Genomic DNA, 15,111 nt, shown 5'->3' on the forward strand with positions numbered 1-15,111 from the left:
TATTTATGTATAACTTTCTGGGATTTTTACATCTTGAGTCTATGCTTAACCGATTCATATGCGTGTTTCCGATTATGCTTAAAAGTTGACTATTTTGCCCTTTTTGATATAAAACGTGATTTTTGGAAAAGTAAAAGAGTAGAAATCTTTATTATTAATTTATAAACTTGCACCGAAAATTTGAGATCAGTTGGTGGTCCAGATTTTGAGTTATGGCCGATAGCGTAAAACTATATCTTTATGTTAAATAAACGGCGCATTTAGCGTATAACCTATTTCAAGCCACTTTTCGATATAAAACTTTTTACCCACTGATGTTATATAATATTCTGGGATTTTTGAAGATTTTTATTTAATTTTTGGCTGATCGGATCATACGTCGCTAAGTCGATTCGGTTAATGCCGGTTTTGACCGTTTAAGCCATAAAATGAGTTTTATACATTCTTTTGACCCCAAACCTTTTTCTACTGATTTTATTTGTTAAATAAATTATTTTGGGCATTCTGGAAATATAAAAATCTCAGCTTTCTTTTAAAAACCCGGAAACGGCTCTAAATCGCATTTTTAGCGTTTTTAGCGCATTGTAAGCGTTATACTCATATTAAACATATAAGACTCATACCTACTGATGTATTTAGCATATTTTCATATAATAACAGTAAGTATAATATTTTGAACTCAGATTTCCAGTTTTGTCGTTTTTAGCCCTTGTGAAATTACTAAAATACCCCTACGGTGCATAGTTTGATTTTAAAGGATAAGTTTTGTCTACGGGTCATACCCTACTGTTATAATATGGCAAATTAAGTATATTTACTGTATAAATCAGACCTGTAACTCAGATTACCAAATTGACTCTTTCATAATCTTTTAAATGACCAAAATGCCCTTATGAGGCGTAAATTGAGTTTAAATACATTCGGGGCATAATAGGACATAACTTGCTGATATTATATCATATTTAAAGCATATTATCTCAGGGAACTTGCATATGACTCTTTTGGTTACCCGTAACGCCCTTTTTGCGTTCGGTTCGGTTTACGTAACTAGTTTGCGTAAATTGACCGAAACGGGTCAAACGTTATCATTTTTATCTCAAAATCCAAAATGTATTTAGTATACCCACATTATACAAGTATTCAAACTTGTCGGGTCTAAATCACATTCTATCCGGTCTTTCGCTTAATCATGCGTCTTAACCGTATATTTCTTTCAGACTAACCGGTCTAAGCTTAGGCTTAATTAAAGACCCGTTAGCAGTCTAATTGGTTATTTATACCATCGTTCCAGACTAGAGCTTTCCGGTAAATTGTACCTACGCTTACTTAGGAATACGGCTGAGTTATTATTCTTGCTATTTAAAACAGGAGCTAGCTCAGGTAAATACTTTTAACTTATTTTCCCTTATACGGGCTTGGGATACGGTATTATAAAAATACCGCTTGGTCGGGTGTAGAAACTGTTTAATCGGAGATGATTAAATTGCATAATCCCGTTTTAATCTGTGTTGATTGATAACAAATAACATTGGGGGTTAATGACCGTGTCCTGGATATCCTTGGCTCATTTTAAAAAGTGAATGGCCAAGACGTAAGCACAAGGTGTAGGCAAAACACCTCCTGTTGCATATGTATAACGTATACTCACTCGTGAGAGTATCTTCTTGTGAGATTATATTTGTGGTGTGTCGATTAATCTTGTCCGGCTTGTATTGTATAATCACCGGCCCTAAATGTTGGACAACCATGTAAATCGGATACAAGATTTTTATTAATAAAATTGTCCCAAGTATAAAGATTAATTTGCCTCTGTGCATTTTAATCAATGTGTCAAGATGTTTTGTGCCGTTTGCACACGAATCGCTTTTCAAACTCTTTTTCCAAAATGAGTCAGTTAATTGTATTTACCAGTGTAAACTGACGTATTTTCCAAAAGGTTGAGTGGCAGGTACTATGCGTAATTGGCTGGGAGCTCGGGGCGTCACTAGGGAATCTTGCAAGTTCTAGATGCCTAAAGCCTATTGAACAGTTTTCTTTTATTGATCCGCCTGTGGATCCTTTACCTTCCGTTGTAATACTTTGACATTACTTATATTCGGAATGTAATATATTTATCTTTTGCTTCCGCTGTGCATTTATATATTGTGTTGTTTGTCTATGATGATGCCAACTACGTCACTATACTCCCCACCGGGCCCACCGGTGACACATGGAAAATTGGGGTGTGACACTCTTTTTGTCAGATCATTTACCTTCGTATCATTGAGGTAAGCTTGTGTACTACAAACTTTGCAGTTTCTCATGCAATTTTTGTAGTCACTATCACCTTTGACTTTCTTACCTGACTCACTCGACGACGCATTTGAACTGACCTGGCTTTTAGACTCAGATACAGACTTAGAGTCTACCTCAAGTGCCTTAGCAGCCAGCACCTTGTCAGCCATTTTTCCAAAGTTTTCAGCTGTCATCTCCTATGACGTATCAATGATCCCTTCATCGATCTTCTTTGGCTTCAGTTCATGCTCTTTTTCTTTCTCTTTCTCTTTCTCCTTTTTTTCACCACCTCCCCACCATTCTCTCTGTTGAGACTCTTCTAGTTCAGCAAATTCCTCAGCGAAAGCTTCAAGACTAAGAGTCTTTGGATCAATAGCAATGTTTCCTTCAGGATCAAGGTAACACTCTCTATCCGCATCCCATCTTTTTGCCTTTTTAGCTTCACTGTATACACGATAAATTCTCATCATTTTCCATTCAGCTCTCTGTTGTCTATCATTTGCTTTTTCTGCTGCTGTTTTGGAATCTTTGAATGGTTTAATTTCTGTTTTTGTAGCAAACGCATAACCTATTGCGTCTTCCTCAGGTAGTAGCTCACTCCAGTCAAAACCTTCACCGTCATGAATAACGGCAAGAGCTCTGGATTTTTCTTTGTCTTCATTTTGCTTCATCCTGGTGGGTTCAGATTTGTTCTGGTGATAGATTGCTCTTTTGTAGTAATCTTCTCTGAACGGATTTTCAGAATCATCAGCATAAGCATTTCGGCACTCTCTTTTAAAATGACCTTTCTGTTTACACTTGAAATAGGTGACTTTTGATTTGTCAAAGCCTAACTTGGTAGATGGTCCACCAATAGACTTTCTTCCTGTAATCTCCATGAAACGTTGAGCTCTCCGGACTGCACTAGCCATACACCACCTGATGTCGATCAATTCCATCTCTTCCGGATCTATTTGATCGTAGTCTTCCTTTGTTAGGTTGGTGTTGCCTATCTTGCCTGCCACAAGACTCTCATACGATTCAAGCATAGAAGCTAAGAATACCATCTGTTGCTTTGCAGATTCCTCGCTGAAGTTTTAAGCGTTCTTTAAATCCACAGCAATGTTGCACTGGAATAAATTCTTTGATGCAGATTGGCTTGAAGTTGTTGAAGAAGATCCACTGTGAAAACCACTGTGAGGTGTTTCATGATTCACAGTATTTGAACTTTCTGCAGAAAACGCTGTTCTTGGAGATCCAGTCTTTGGAAGATTTCCTCTGTAATACAGCTCCACATTTTGCTGATAAGCTGAATTGTTGACTTTAGATTTCTTTATCTCCAACCCGTGGCTTTCTAGTCTTTCGATCAGCAAATCCACAGTCAACTCTTCTGGCGGCTTAATAGTGTTCTTCAACATCAAGGCAAAGTATTGCCAATCTTGATCATTCGGCAACGAATCAAATAATTTGTCGACCAACTCCTCTTGAGTATAAGTAATTCCATGTCTAGCCAGCTCCATCTTCAGATGCCCAAATCTCTCGATCATTTTACAAACAGATTCATTCTTCATACAACTAAATAAATCAAACTCTTTACGTAACAATTTCTTTTTGTTTTTTACAATCTCAGCACTACCTACACACTTAACCCTCAGTTTCTCCCAAAGATCTTTTGAATTCTCATATTTGATCAACGAAATTATATCATCTCTGATTGACTTATGAATCAACGCTATGCATTTTTGTTTGGCAACGTATCTTTCAATATCATCAGGTTCCACTAAACTTTGACCACTTCGATCTCCTAAGGTATAACCATTCTTTAGACTTTTCCAGCTTGAATATGCGAATGCTTTAAGCCACTCCTCAAATCTTGTAGCCCACCGATTATAATCTTTGATCGCCAATAGTTTAGGAGGCTTGTTGTATGTACCGTAAGCACTTTCTACACTCATTGCATCGGAAAGAATCTTCTTTGCACTTGATGTCGGTGTAGTCTCATTCGTGTTGTTCGTTGTGCCCTCTCCCGAACCACTGGTATAAGCAAACACATCACAGAACGGATTCATGAACAAATCATCCATTTCCAAGTACCTGAAACGATCAACAAACACTTAGAAAATTTTTGAAGTTTTGAAAACAACAATTTCAAACGAAATCACTTTTTCAAGCGAAATACTGCTCAAGCGGAATAAGACTTTTCAAGCGAAATCACTTATTTCAAGCGAAATCACTTATTTCGCTTGAACTTTCAAGCGAAATCTCAATTCAAGCGGAATCAAACAGTAGTTTCAAGCGGAATAAGCCAATTATGTAATTCCTCTTTGAATTACACTGATTTTCAAACGGAATATCTTATGACGTCACCATGTAGCGGAATTAGTTAGTTTTGTTCAATGTTGTTCGAATTAAGGTCCAAAACTCTCAGGGATTAGTTAACACTATGTTTCGCTTGATATATGTCAAAATCAGGCCATTTTAACCGCTGAATTTTGTTCAAATCAGAAAAGAATGAGTAGAAGTGAGAGAATCCGGTAAAATCAAACTGAATTGGTATGAACTCCTCGTCCTGAGCTCTGATACCACTTGTTGGATCGTTCCGGTGACCCTAAACAGTCAAGTTGAGTAGTTCATCATCATTTACAAAGGCGGAATCAATGCAAACAATGTCAAACAGCTTGTTCCTTTTCAATTCCTTTTCTATTACTAAAATCTTGAGCTTTTATACGTTCAAATGACAAACGGACAGCACCTCGGCTCAGAACTAATGACCAGATTCCGCTTCAAATGACACAACACTACTCCTATTTATAACCTACCTGATTTCGCTTGAAACCTCCCCAAGCAAAACCTCTGATTTCACTTCAAACAAACTCAAGCGAAATCACCATGTAATGTTCAAGCGGAATTACATCATTTCTGATTTCGCTTGAAATGACCAATGTCACTTTCAAGGGGAATCACCCACTAATTACACTTTCTTGATTTCCAAACCCTAATCTATCCTATCTAGACATAAGACTCGATTAAGACGAAGTTAACAGACACTAGATGCACCAACATTTACCTAATGAAAAATTAAATGATACATATCAAAGGTTTACAAAACTTTTAAACGAGCTAAAGAAATTTGGTATAACAAAGTTAAATGATGAAAGAAACATAAAATTTCTTGATACTTTACCTAGAGAATGGAGAAGTCTAACAATGACTTTGTCCTCAACCTTAGAACTAGGAAACATGAGTCTTCATGACTTATACAGCATCTTGATCCCCAGAGAGGAAGAAATATTTGAAGAATCAATTCAAAGAGGGGGATCTTTAGCTCTTATCTCAAACCCACAAAGACCAACAACTTCCAATGATCCACAACCTTCAAACAGCCAAAGTTTTGAAATTTCTGATACTTCATCAGATTTCTCAGCTTTTGCTGAAGCTATAGCACTGCTCACCAAAACATTTGAGCAGAGGTTGAGGGGAGGAGGCCAGAGATACCAGAGGAGTGACAGAGGGAGGATGGATGGAAGATCTAAAGAAGAAGTTAGATCTAAGGATAAAGGGAAAGCTAAGGTTGTGTGCTACAAGTGCAAGCAAAGAGGTCATTATGCATCAGAATGCAAGACCAAGAAGCTGAAAGATGTTGCTTACTATGAGAAGAAGCTTGTAGAAGCTAGGAAGCAGCAGCAGCAAGTCAGCTTAATTGCTGGGACAAATACATGGCTATCTGATGACTCTTCTGATGAAGAAGAAGAAGAAGAAATGGCCAACTTCTGCCTCATGGCACTTTCTGATGACATACCAGAAACTTCAGGACAACAGGTAAATTTAGGTGGTGTTTGTTTTTTGGCCAGAAGCACTTTTGGCCACTTATGTCCGCGTCGCGCAGATGCGCGCAGACATTTGAGGTCCACAGCTCGTTTGTTTTCCGGAAGAGCTTCTCATATTTTACCTCTTCCCCACCTCTTCCCCAAGCAGACATGTCCCCAAGTCTGCAAACCTCTTCAAACCTCTTCTCCTCTTCTCCAGCCAGCCGACACCACTTCCTCTGCCACCACCTCCACCACCTCCACCTCCGACACCACCTCTTCTCCCTCTTCTCCCTCCTCAGCCGTCACCACCCAAAGCGTCATCTCCACCATCGCCACCAGTAACTTCCATCTCGAACTTACCAGAACCTTCCGAGAAACTAGAGGTTGCGTCAGCACGGTTTAGCTCCGGTGCCGGTTGATTGTGAAGCATCTCCGGTGACAACCACCACCGTTCTCTCCTCCCTCGATCTCTCTCTCTCTCTCTCTCTTCAGAAACCCCCAAATCGAAACCCTTGAAGATGGTGAAATTAGGGTTTCGGTGGAGGTGGTTGACGGCGGCTGAAGTGGTGGTGCTTGGCTTCATGGTGGCGGTGGTGCTTGGTGGTTGCGACGGGGTTGGTGGGGGAGGAAGGAGGAGATGGTGGTGGTGAGCGTTAGGTGGTGGTGGTTGCGACGGGGTGGTGGTTGCTGCGACAGGGTGGGTGGTGGCTGAAGTGGTGGTGGTTGGTTGTGGTGGTGGAGGTAGACGGTGGTTGTGGTGGTAGAGGGAAGCAGAGAGAAAGAGATCGGAGAGATGTGTGTTGTGTGTTGAGTGTGAGAAGAGTTTTTTATATATAAAAAAACAAACCCTCTTCTCCTTGCAGACTACAGACATTTGGTCCACCTCTTCTCCTGCAGATGCCTGCAGATGTGGTCCGCAGACTGCAGACCTTTTCCCGTAGAAAAAACAAACAGCACCTTACACAATCTTGATCTTGAACACAAGCTAAATGAGCTTATATCAGATTTTCTAAATCTACAAGTTAAACATAAATCAGATATTGAAAAATCTGATGAGTTGCAAAGGACCATGAACAAAATTATTCTTGAAAACCAATTACTCATAGAAGAAAGTTTAGATCAAAGAGCTAAAATTGAGTTCTATGAAAATGAAAGAAAAGATCTTTACAAGAAAATCAATGATAAAAAAAATTAATGTAAGAGGTTTTCAACAAGCCAAAGAATTTATAAATTTCATTGAGTCCACACCAAAAAACAAAGGAGAGGGTTTGGGATATGTAATGTGACAACCCAAGATTTCAAGGACTTTTCTCTATGCGTTACTTATTTCACGATCTGGCTTGGTTTACAATTCGCTTTACATTTTAGATGTGCACGTTATATGAATGGTTGTGATATTGATGGTTACATGTAAATTTGGGATTGTTTTATTATGTTATCATAGCATAGCATGTTCATGAGTATCTCTAAATTATCGACATAATCAGTCCACTAACATATACACATATTAAATTCAAAGACTTGACATACTCATGCATATCACATCTCAGCCAACTTCAGAATTCATGATTACTCACATGTGCAAAGCCAGAACTATTAATTAACAGTGAAGTACATCTCCTTTTAATCGATATATATATATGCGGACACTTTATTCTACATATTCAGACACTACATCAATTGTTGAATTGTTCCATATATTCGCACACACTTCCATGATTCAGACTTCTTTAATTGTTCTACATCTTTGCTGACAAAACATGCTCCAAATTAACTCTAGTATCTCGACAAATCAACACCCAATCTCGACAAAACATAGAGTTTCATCGATTAACTTCGGCAATTAATCTCACTCGACGAATAATGTTTCTCGCCACGAGTATGTTTCTTCGGTTGGGCTATATTGATTGGTTCGGCCCAGTACAAGCCCACAATGAAGCCGATAAGTCCCTGATATGTATATCTTTATAGTATAATTGTAGGATACGTCCACATAACTTGCACATGATAAACAAACCCTACCCACACATAACAATAACGCAGCCGCACACCCCCTATATCCCCTCTACCTCCGATCGCCGGAGATATCTTCCGGCCAATAACCAGTTGCCGACGACAAAACGTCAACAGCGGAAGACTGACGGAAGTGGTCTTTCACAGCGATCGCGATCAGTGCTGATGGAGCTCGACCCCGTCTGTTTGAATATGACGGCACGACGACAGAATGGTGGTGGTGTGTTTCCGATCAGACGAGAGCGGGGAAGACGACTAATAGCAACAGAGAAGGCACCGGCGACGACGGCGGCGGACCGTCGGAGCTCCGAATCGAGCGGTAGTAATGGCAGCCTCATCTCTCTCGTGGTTCTCTTTGTCATCATTCAGTCCGGTTAGTAAACTATCATGGTTTAAATCTGCATGTAAATGACTTGGTGTTTTGAATACATGATCGCTATGACTGGACGTGTTTTGCATAATGACTGGTAGGAAGGACTGATTGGTGAAATCTTGATGAACACTATTTAGAGTTTTGATAAAACAATATAATAGAGAATGGTTGGATTGAACGTGTAAAGTTACTGGAACATGAATGTGTGCATGATATGTTGATCATTAGGTAATGATTAGGATGATACCAATTCATGCATGGTAAGTTATTGGTCCGTTTAGTGGCACAGTAATAATGATAATAACATAAACTATTAATTGATTCTTGAAAGAAATCATGTAATGGACTAAAAGGAAATAATATGATTTAACAATAATAGTTGTCGGTTATGTGATGGGAATTAGATTCCATGATTTTGACCATGATTTTGACAGTTTCATTGTGACTTGAAAGTTGACTGGTCAACCGTATAAATTGGATCGCACATGTGTACTTTGATCGCACAATCCTAGGTTGTTAGATGGGCTTCATAAGTAACAGTGGCCGCAAACATGAAATTGGGCCACGGGTCGGGATTAGTGGCACAGTCCAAATGAACCTATTTGGAACGCACGCTGGGCTGAGTTTTTGGCTGAGTGCGTTGGTTGAGTCAAACATAAAAATGGTGCATGGGCCGCATAGAACTGTTTAAATCATTAGATCACACACACTAGCATGCACTTCTATTGACGACTTGTGATTGGGCCGCACTAGTCAAGGGGGTTTATAAAATGACTGTTGCACATGTTCCGGTTAGCAAAGCAGTAACTATTATGTGATTTGTCAATATGAATACATGAGGTGAATTGGGTTGTGAACTGATTGCATGCTAAAAGGCTACTCGATGATGTTAGGCTCGTGTGTTAGTTGCTTTGATTTGAATTATATGGATGTTACCTGAATATTCGAAATATGTGTTATGTGATTGAGTGATATGTGAAGCAATTGTACGTGTGTAGTATGTATGCACCTGAAACTGATTGTTATCTATACACATGATAGGACGTGCTCAATCACTGATAAATAGGGTAACTAATCTTACCGAGCAAACCAAAGGTGAGTTCATCTTTCTTGAGCATGCGTCCCGGTGGTTGGGACAGTCAGTGGGTATTCCTGGGAGGGACAAGTCTTTTGGGTAAAAACGGGAATGTTGGATAATATACTCTTCCTATCACCTCTAAAGTCCCTCCGTGTTGTTTGGTTACCTGGGTTGTAACATGGTATTAGTTAGTAGCGCTACTTAGGTTTGGCAACCTCACCCCGTATCTGGGAGAACGGGTGTTGAACTAATGACCTAGTCATGACCAATGCTTTGATAGGAGCATTGGAGAAAGGGCAAAATAATCAGAAGCCGTCTTGTATTGGGGTATTATCAACATTGTTTTCATCATTACTTCGGGAATTAACTTCAATGGATTAACTACATACTTGGTAAACAACGTTTTCGTAAAACTATGAACTCACCAGCGTTGTCTGATACACTTGTTGCATGCTCGCAGGTCGTTAGGTATTTTGGATTTGGGAACTTGCTGTCTGGAGTGGCTGGAGTGGTCATGGGTCGACAGGAAAGATTTATGTGACTGATTTCTTGATACTATACTTTGGTTTTGAAACAGTTTAATTTCGTTACCTAGTTGCTTCCGCTGAACTTATTGGTTTTCGTTTAAACTTACTGAAGATGTTTTTATTAATAATGGGGATTTTAATTATAACTTGTATGGGTTCAATGTAATTGGTGGCTCGTTATTGGTACGTCACACGCCTATCAGGGACACTCCCTAGGTGGTATTTTGAGGGTGTGACATGTAAGAACAACTAACAACAAACCCACTGTCTTTGTAAAAGCAACTCAACAGATTTCTGATAAATTTTCATCAGAATCTGATTCAGAAACTTGCAAGTCAACCTGTTCTGAATACTCTTTCGATAAACCCAACTTTGAACCAAAAAGAAGTGAATGCAAACAAGAGTCTGTAAAAACTACAGAAGCAGTTCATTCATCTTTTCAAAACTATCCCATCATTCCATCACAAGAAAGTATATCAGAAATTTCTGATGAATCTTGTATGTGTGTTGACATACTGAAGCTTGTTCAACACCATCTCCAAAAGAAAAATGCAAAATCTGTTAATGGCTCAGTATATAACAGAATTTCTGATGAAAAGCCAACAAGGAAAAATAATTTGTTAAAAATTTCATCAGAAAGAGTACCCAAGCATGCCTGGGTACCAAAAACCCTCTAACCATTCCATTTTAGGACCATCATGTGCAGCAGATCTGGTACTACGATTCACGAAGCTCCAAGCACATGACTGGGGATAGGAGCTTACTCAGCAACTTTGTTTCAAAGTTGGGTAAAATGGTAAATTTTGGAAATGGAGTGAAAGGAAGGATCATGGGATACGGATGTATAAGGTATGGATGCTTGACCATTGAGAAAGTAGCCTATGTTGAAGGCTTAAAGTACAATTTGCTAAATCTTGGTCATTTCTGTGATAAAGGTCTTTCAAACAACCTTATTACCAGAAAAACGCTTAACAACTTGTCTCAATAATAATCAAAAGAAAAGGAGTCTATATCTGATAAAGTACCAGAAAATCTGATAAATCATCAAAAAATCTGATATATCATCAAAATATAAAATAAATCATCAGAAATCTTGGTACCTCATCAGAAAACATTTTGAAAAATCAGATTCCTTGAATGATTATTAAAACAAGTTCATGCATGTCATCACCTTTATCCATATCTCAACTCGGTAAATTCATAATCTATATTATGTGTTTTAGTTTTTTTGTATTTTTTTTCTTCTTTCTTTTATAGTATTTTATTTCTCTCTTCTCTCTGGTGTTGAAAACGTCACATGACAGAAGTTTTTCTGGGAAATCGTTAGTGGGTGTAAAGACTTTTCTCTCTTTCATTAATAAAACTGAAGTGACAATGGTAGGCAATCATGATAGATAATCTGAAAATGGCCGCCTAAATCATTTAATGTAGAGAGTTTTATCTGAGTTATTCTTTATGCAACCTGATAAGAATTAATAACGAAGATTGTGGTATACAAAATCTATTAGTAGGTGGATACCATTTATGGCAAACTTTAAGTTTACTATATATGTTCACCACACTAAGCAAAGTCTGTCACCATCACATAAGGAATCACCAGAAAACTTCTTCATCTTCTTCTACACACACTCACATCTTCACTCACTCACAAAAATGCTTACCATAAGAGCTGATCGTTTCCCACTTCCTCAACATCCTTACCACAACCTCAAACTTAGAACCAGCTTTGAGGGTCCTCTCTGGGAAGGATGCCAAACAGTGGTGAATATGCTCATGGCAAGTAACTTGAAGTATGCACTCACTGCCAATATAATAATCTTCCCTGAGATTCTTCAAATGTTCTGGCAAAATGCAACTTTGTCAGACAATGAGGATAGGGGACAGATATTTATTGAAAGTGTTGTGCTCAACCAAAGAGTACGAATAACTGAAGATACAATCAGAATGGCTCTACAACTCAATGATGATTATAATGTTTTGATGTTCTCAAAGACTGAGATTGAAGAAACCTTGAAGCAAATGGGGTACAATCCAGTAAACGAACCCCGAGCAATCAACAAAATGGCTTCATCAAGCCATGGCAATTTCTAATCACACAAATGGGTGCATGCTTCTCAAAGAAGGCTATTAATCATCATGAAGCATCTCATAGGTTGTTGGAGACTGTTCATGCCCCATATTTAACATTCCTTACAACTTCTCTTATTATTTAATGAAAGATTTTGCAAGTAATATGTGGTCAGGCAGGCCATTTTTTATGTATCCTTGTTTTCTGATGAAGATAATCACAAGCCAGCTAGGCTTTGGAGGAGTTCCTGCAGGGTATCTCAGAGCTGAGTTGGGTCTACAAGAAAACATGAATATCAGTCTACTCAGACCCACTAATCAGAACTCTGGATTGATGACTGAACTTTGGGTACTCCTTGAGATAGAACATGGAGAAGGGATAGATATTGACTAGGACTTTCTCTATTTGAATCTGGTTTGTGTAGTTAGTTTGCCTGTTAATATATTTATATGTTTCTTTTCTTTGATTGTCTAACTTATGGGTTGGGTAGTGGGTAAAGAAAAATGAGAAACATGATCATCAGAAAACGAAAATATTTGGCACAAAATTCTGAATTTCTGATGATAGAAGATAAAATCTGGTAATCCAAACTGATTTTCTGATAAAACTTCAACATGGTAAAAAGTTTTAGAAAACATCAGAAAAAGCCAAAGAAACATGGATGCAGCCAGAAAATCTCATGTAAGTCCTCTGATCTTGTCTCATTCCCTCTCATCTCAAAAAAAAATGCAAGTATACCTCTATATCAATCAAAAGTGTTACTTCAAAATCTGTTGAAAAGGGTCACAAGTTTAGGGGGAAAACACAACTAAGAAATTCTGTTGAAAGTTGTTGACCTCTGTTGACCACATCTAAAAGGTCAAACAGAAGTCAGAACAAAAGGAAATACATATTTCTAACAGAATTTGTTAAATTTCTGATGACATCATCAGAATGGAACTTTGACTTAAAAAAAAAGGATGCAGCTGAAGAAAGTCAATTGGACCTCTTTACAAAATGGGGTCCACAAAGATGAAAATGTGTCATATAACCGATAGCCTTCTTGAATCAAAATTCAGTTTAACACTTCAGTGAAAGGAATGATTGAAGAAACTACAAGTTAAAGGAACAAGTTGAAAGGGCATAACCACGATTACACGATTAATCATCATTAAATTCCTGATACCCATGATCCAACAGTTATATTCTAAACCAAAACTCACATCACACGATCTAACGGTAATAAAGACAATTAATGATCCTTTAACCGCCATTACATGACACGTTCCATATCCCTCAATTCCATAAACCCACAATTCTCTGCTAAAACCCTCACTATATAAATCTCACTTAGCAGAAAATTCGAAAATCACACACCTCCTTCACAAAAACTTCAAACCAAAACATCCCCTGTTCCTCACTCAAAATCCAAAAATCCCTGAATTCCAAACCCTAATTCTCAAAATTCAACAATGGCCGAAGTAAACCTCAACATCCCAATTATTCAACATGAAGTACCTTTCATTGAAGATACAGAATTTCTACCCATGAAATAAAACAATCTGCTGATGAATACAGAGCATTCAGAGTATGATGTGAGATGTCAACTTCTGATAGAGTATCTCATGAATTGTCCAATCTCAGGAACACTAACAAAAGAGAGAGAAGTACCAGAAAAGCTACTACAGCAATTTGTTCACACTTTTAATGAAGTTGAAGAAAATCAGGTCTCTGCTCATGTATGGGGAAGTGTTTTTGTAACATTAACTCCTGCAAGGGTAAGAGAATGGCTCGAACTACCTATTCTTGATAATTACATTGAAGCACCAAGCAGAGAAGAGTTAATAAGCTTTATCATTGGGCTTGGTTACAAGAACAAGAAAATCAACAAAATTGGAGCAATTAGAAGAAATGAAATGCCAGCCATCTGGCAAGTGATGATGGAAGTGTTAAACAAATGTCTCACCTCGAAAATAGGAGGAACTGATCAAATCAGTCAAGCTATTCTGACAATCATGTATGGACTCATAACTGGGTTCAAAATTAATTATGGGTCAGAAATTTTCAACCTAATCAAGAGGTCAATCATCACCAGAAATGGAAAAATAACCTCACATCTGCCATATCCAAGGTTAATTTCTGTTTTCATTTCTGAAACATTTGCTGCAAGAGATATAGAAATTCCAATTTTGGATGATATGTGGAGTTCAAATACCATGAAGGCCTGGAGTTCCAATCATGGATGGGAATCTGACAAAGTTATCCCTGAGTTACCAGAAAGCATGTTGTGCCTCATTACACCAGATTCACAGTACAGAATACAACATGAAGCACTTCTGACCAAATCAGATTCTCCAACAGAAAGAGCCAGCAAAGAAGTTTTTAACTGTTCTTCATCACCAGAAAAAGAAGAAGTAGTTCAGAAGTCTTGGACATCAGAAACAGAGGCTGCAGGAGGAGAAGGAATTCTGATGATTACTAACTCACCAGAAAACAAGACAGACGATGCTGATAGTGAACAAATTCATGAAGAAAGAATTCATCATGAATTTGATATTCAACAAGAGACAGTGCATGAACACTATGCAGAATCACACATTGCTGGAGGAACTCATGAACATGCTGAAGAAGAACATTATGAAGAAACTCACTTTGATGGCACTGAAATTGAAGCAACTGAAGTGATACATCATGATGAATCTCATATTGCTGGTACAACTCTTTCAAAAACTGTTAGTTGATACTCACTCAAAACAAACAAAATCAGAAAGCTCAGTTAATGTTTCTTACAATTTAGAACATGAAAAGATTGATGTTGATAAAGAGGTTACTAGTTCTTTTAATCTCAACTCTGAATCAGAAAATGAGGAAGAGAATGAGATCCCAACAGATAGAGATCAGTAAACTGATCAAGGAAATCTGGAAAAAAGGTAATATGTTTACCTCAAAAACTTATGGAGAATCACATATTAATGTGATTCAAGGACATAAGGAAATCCAGGATGAGAATA

Source organism: Helianthus annuus, chromosome 7 (assembly GCF_002127325.2).
Source record: "Helianthus annuus cultivar XRQ/B chromosome 7, HanXRQr2.0-SUNRISE, whole genome shotgun sequence".
Lineage (NCBI taxonomy): Eukaryota > Viridiplantae > Streptophyta > Magnoliopsida > Asterales > Asteraceae > Helianthus > Helianthus annuus.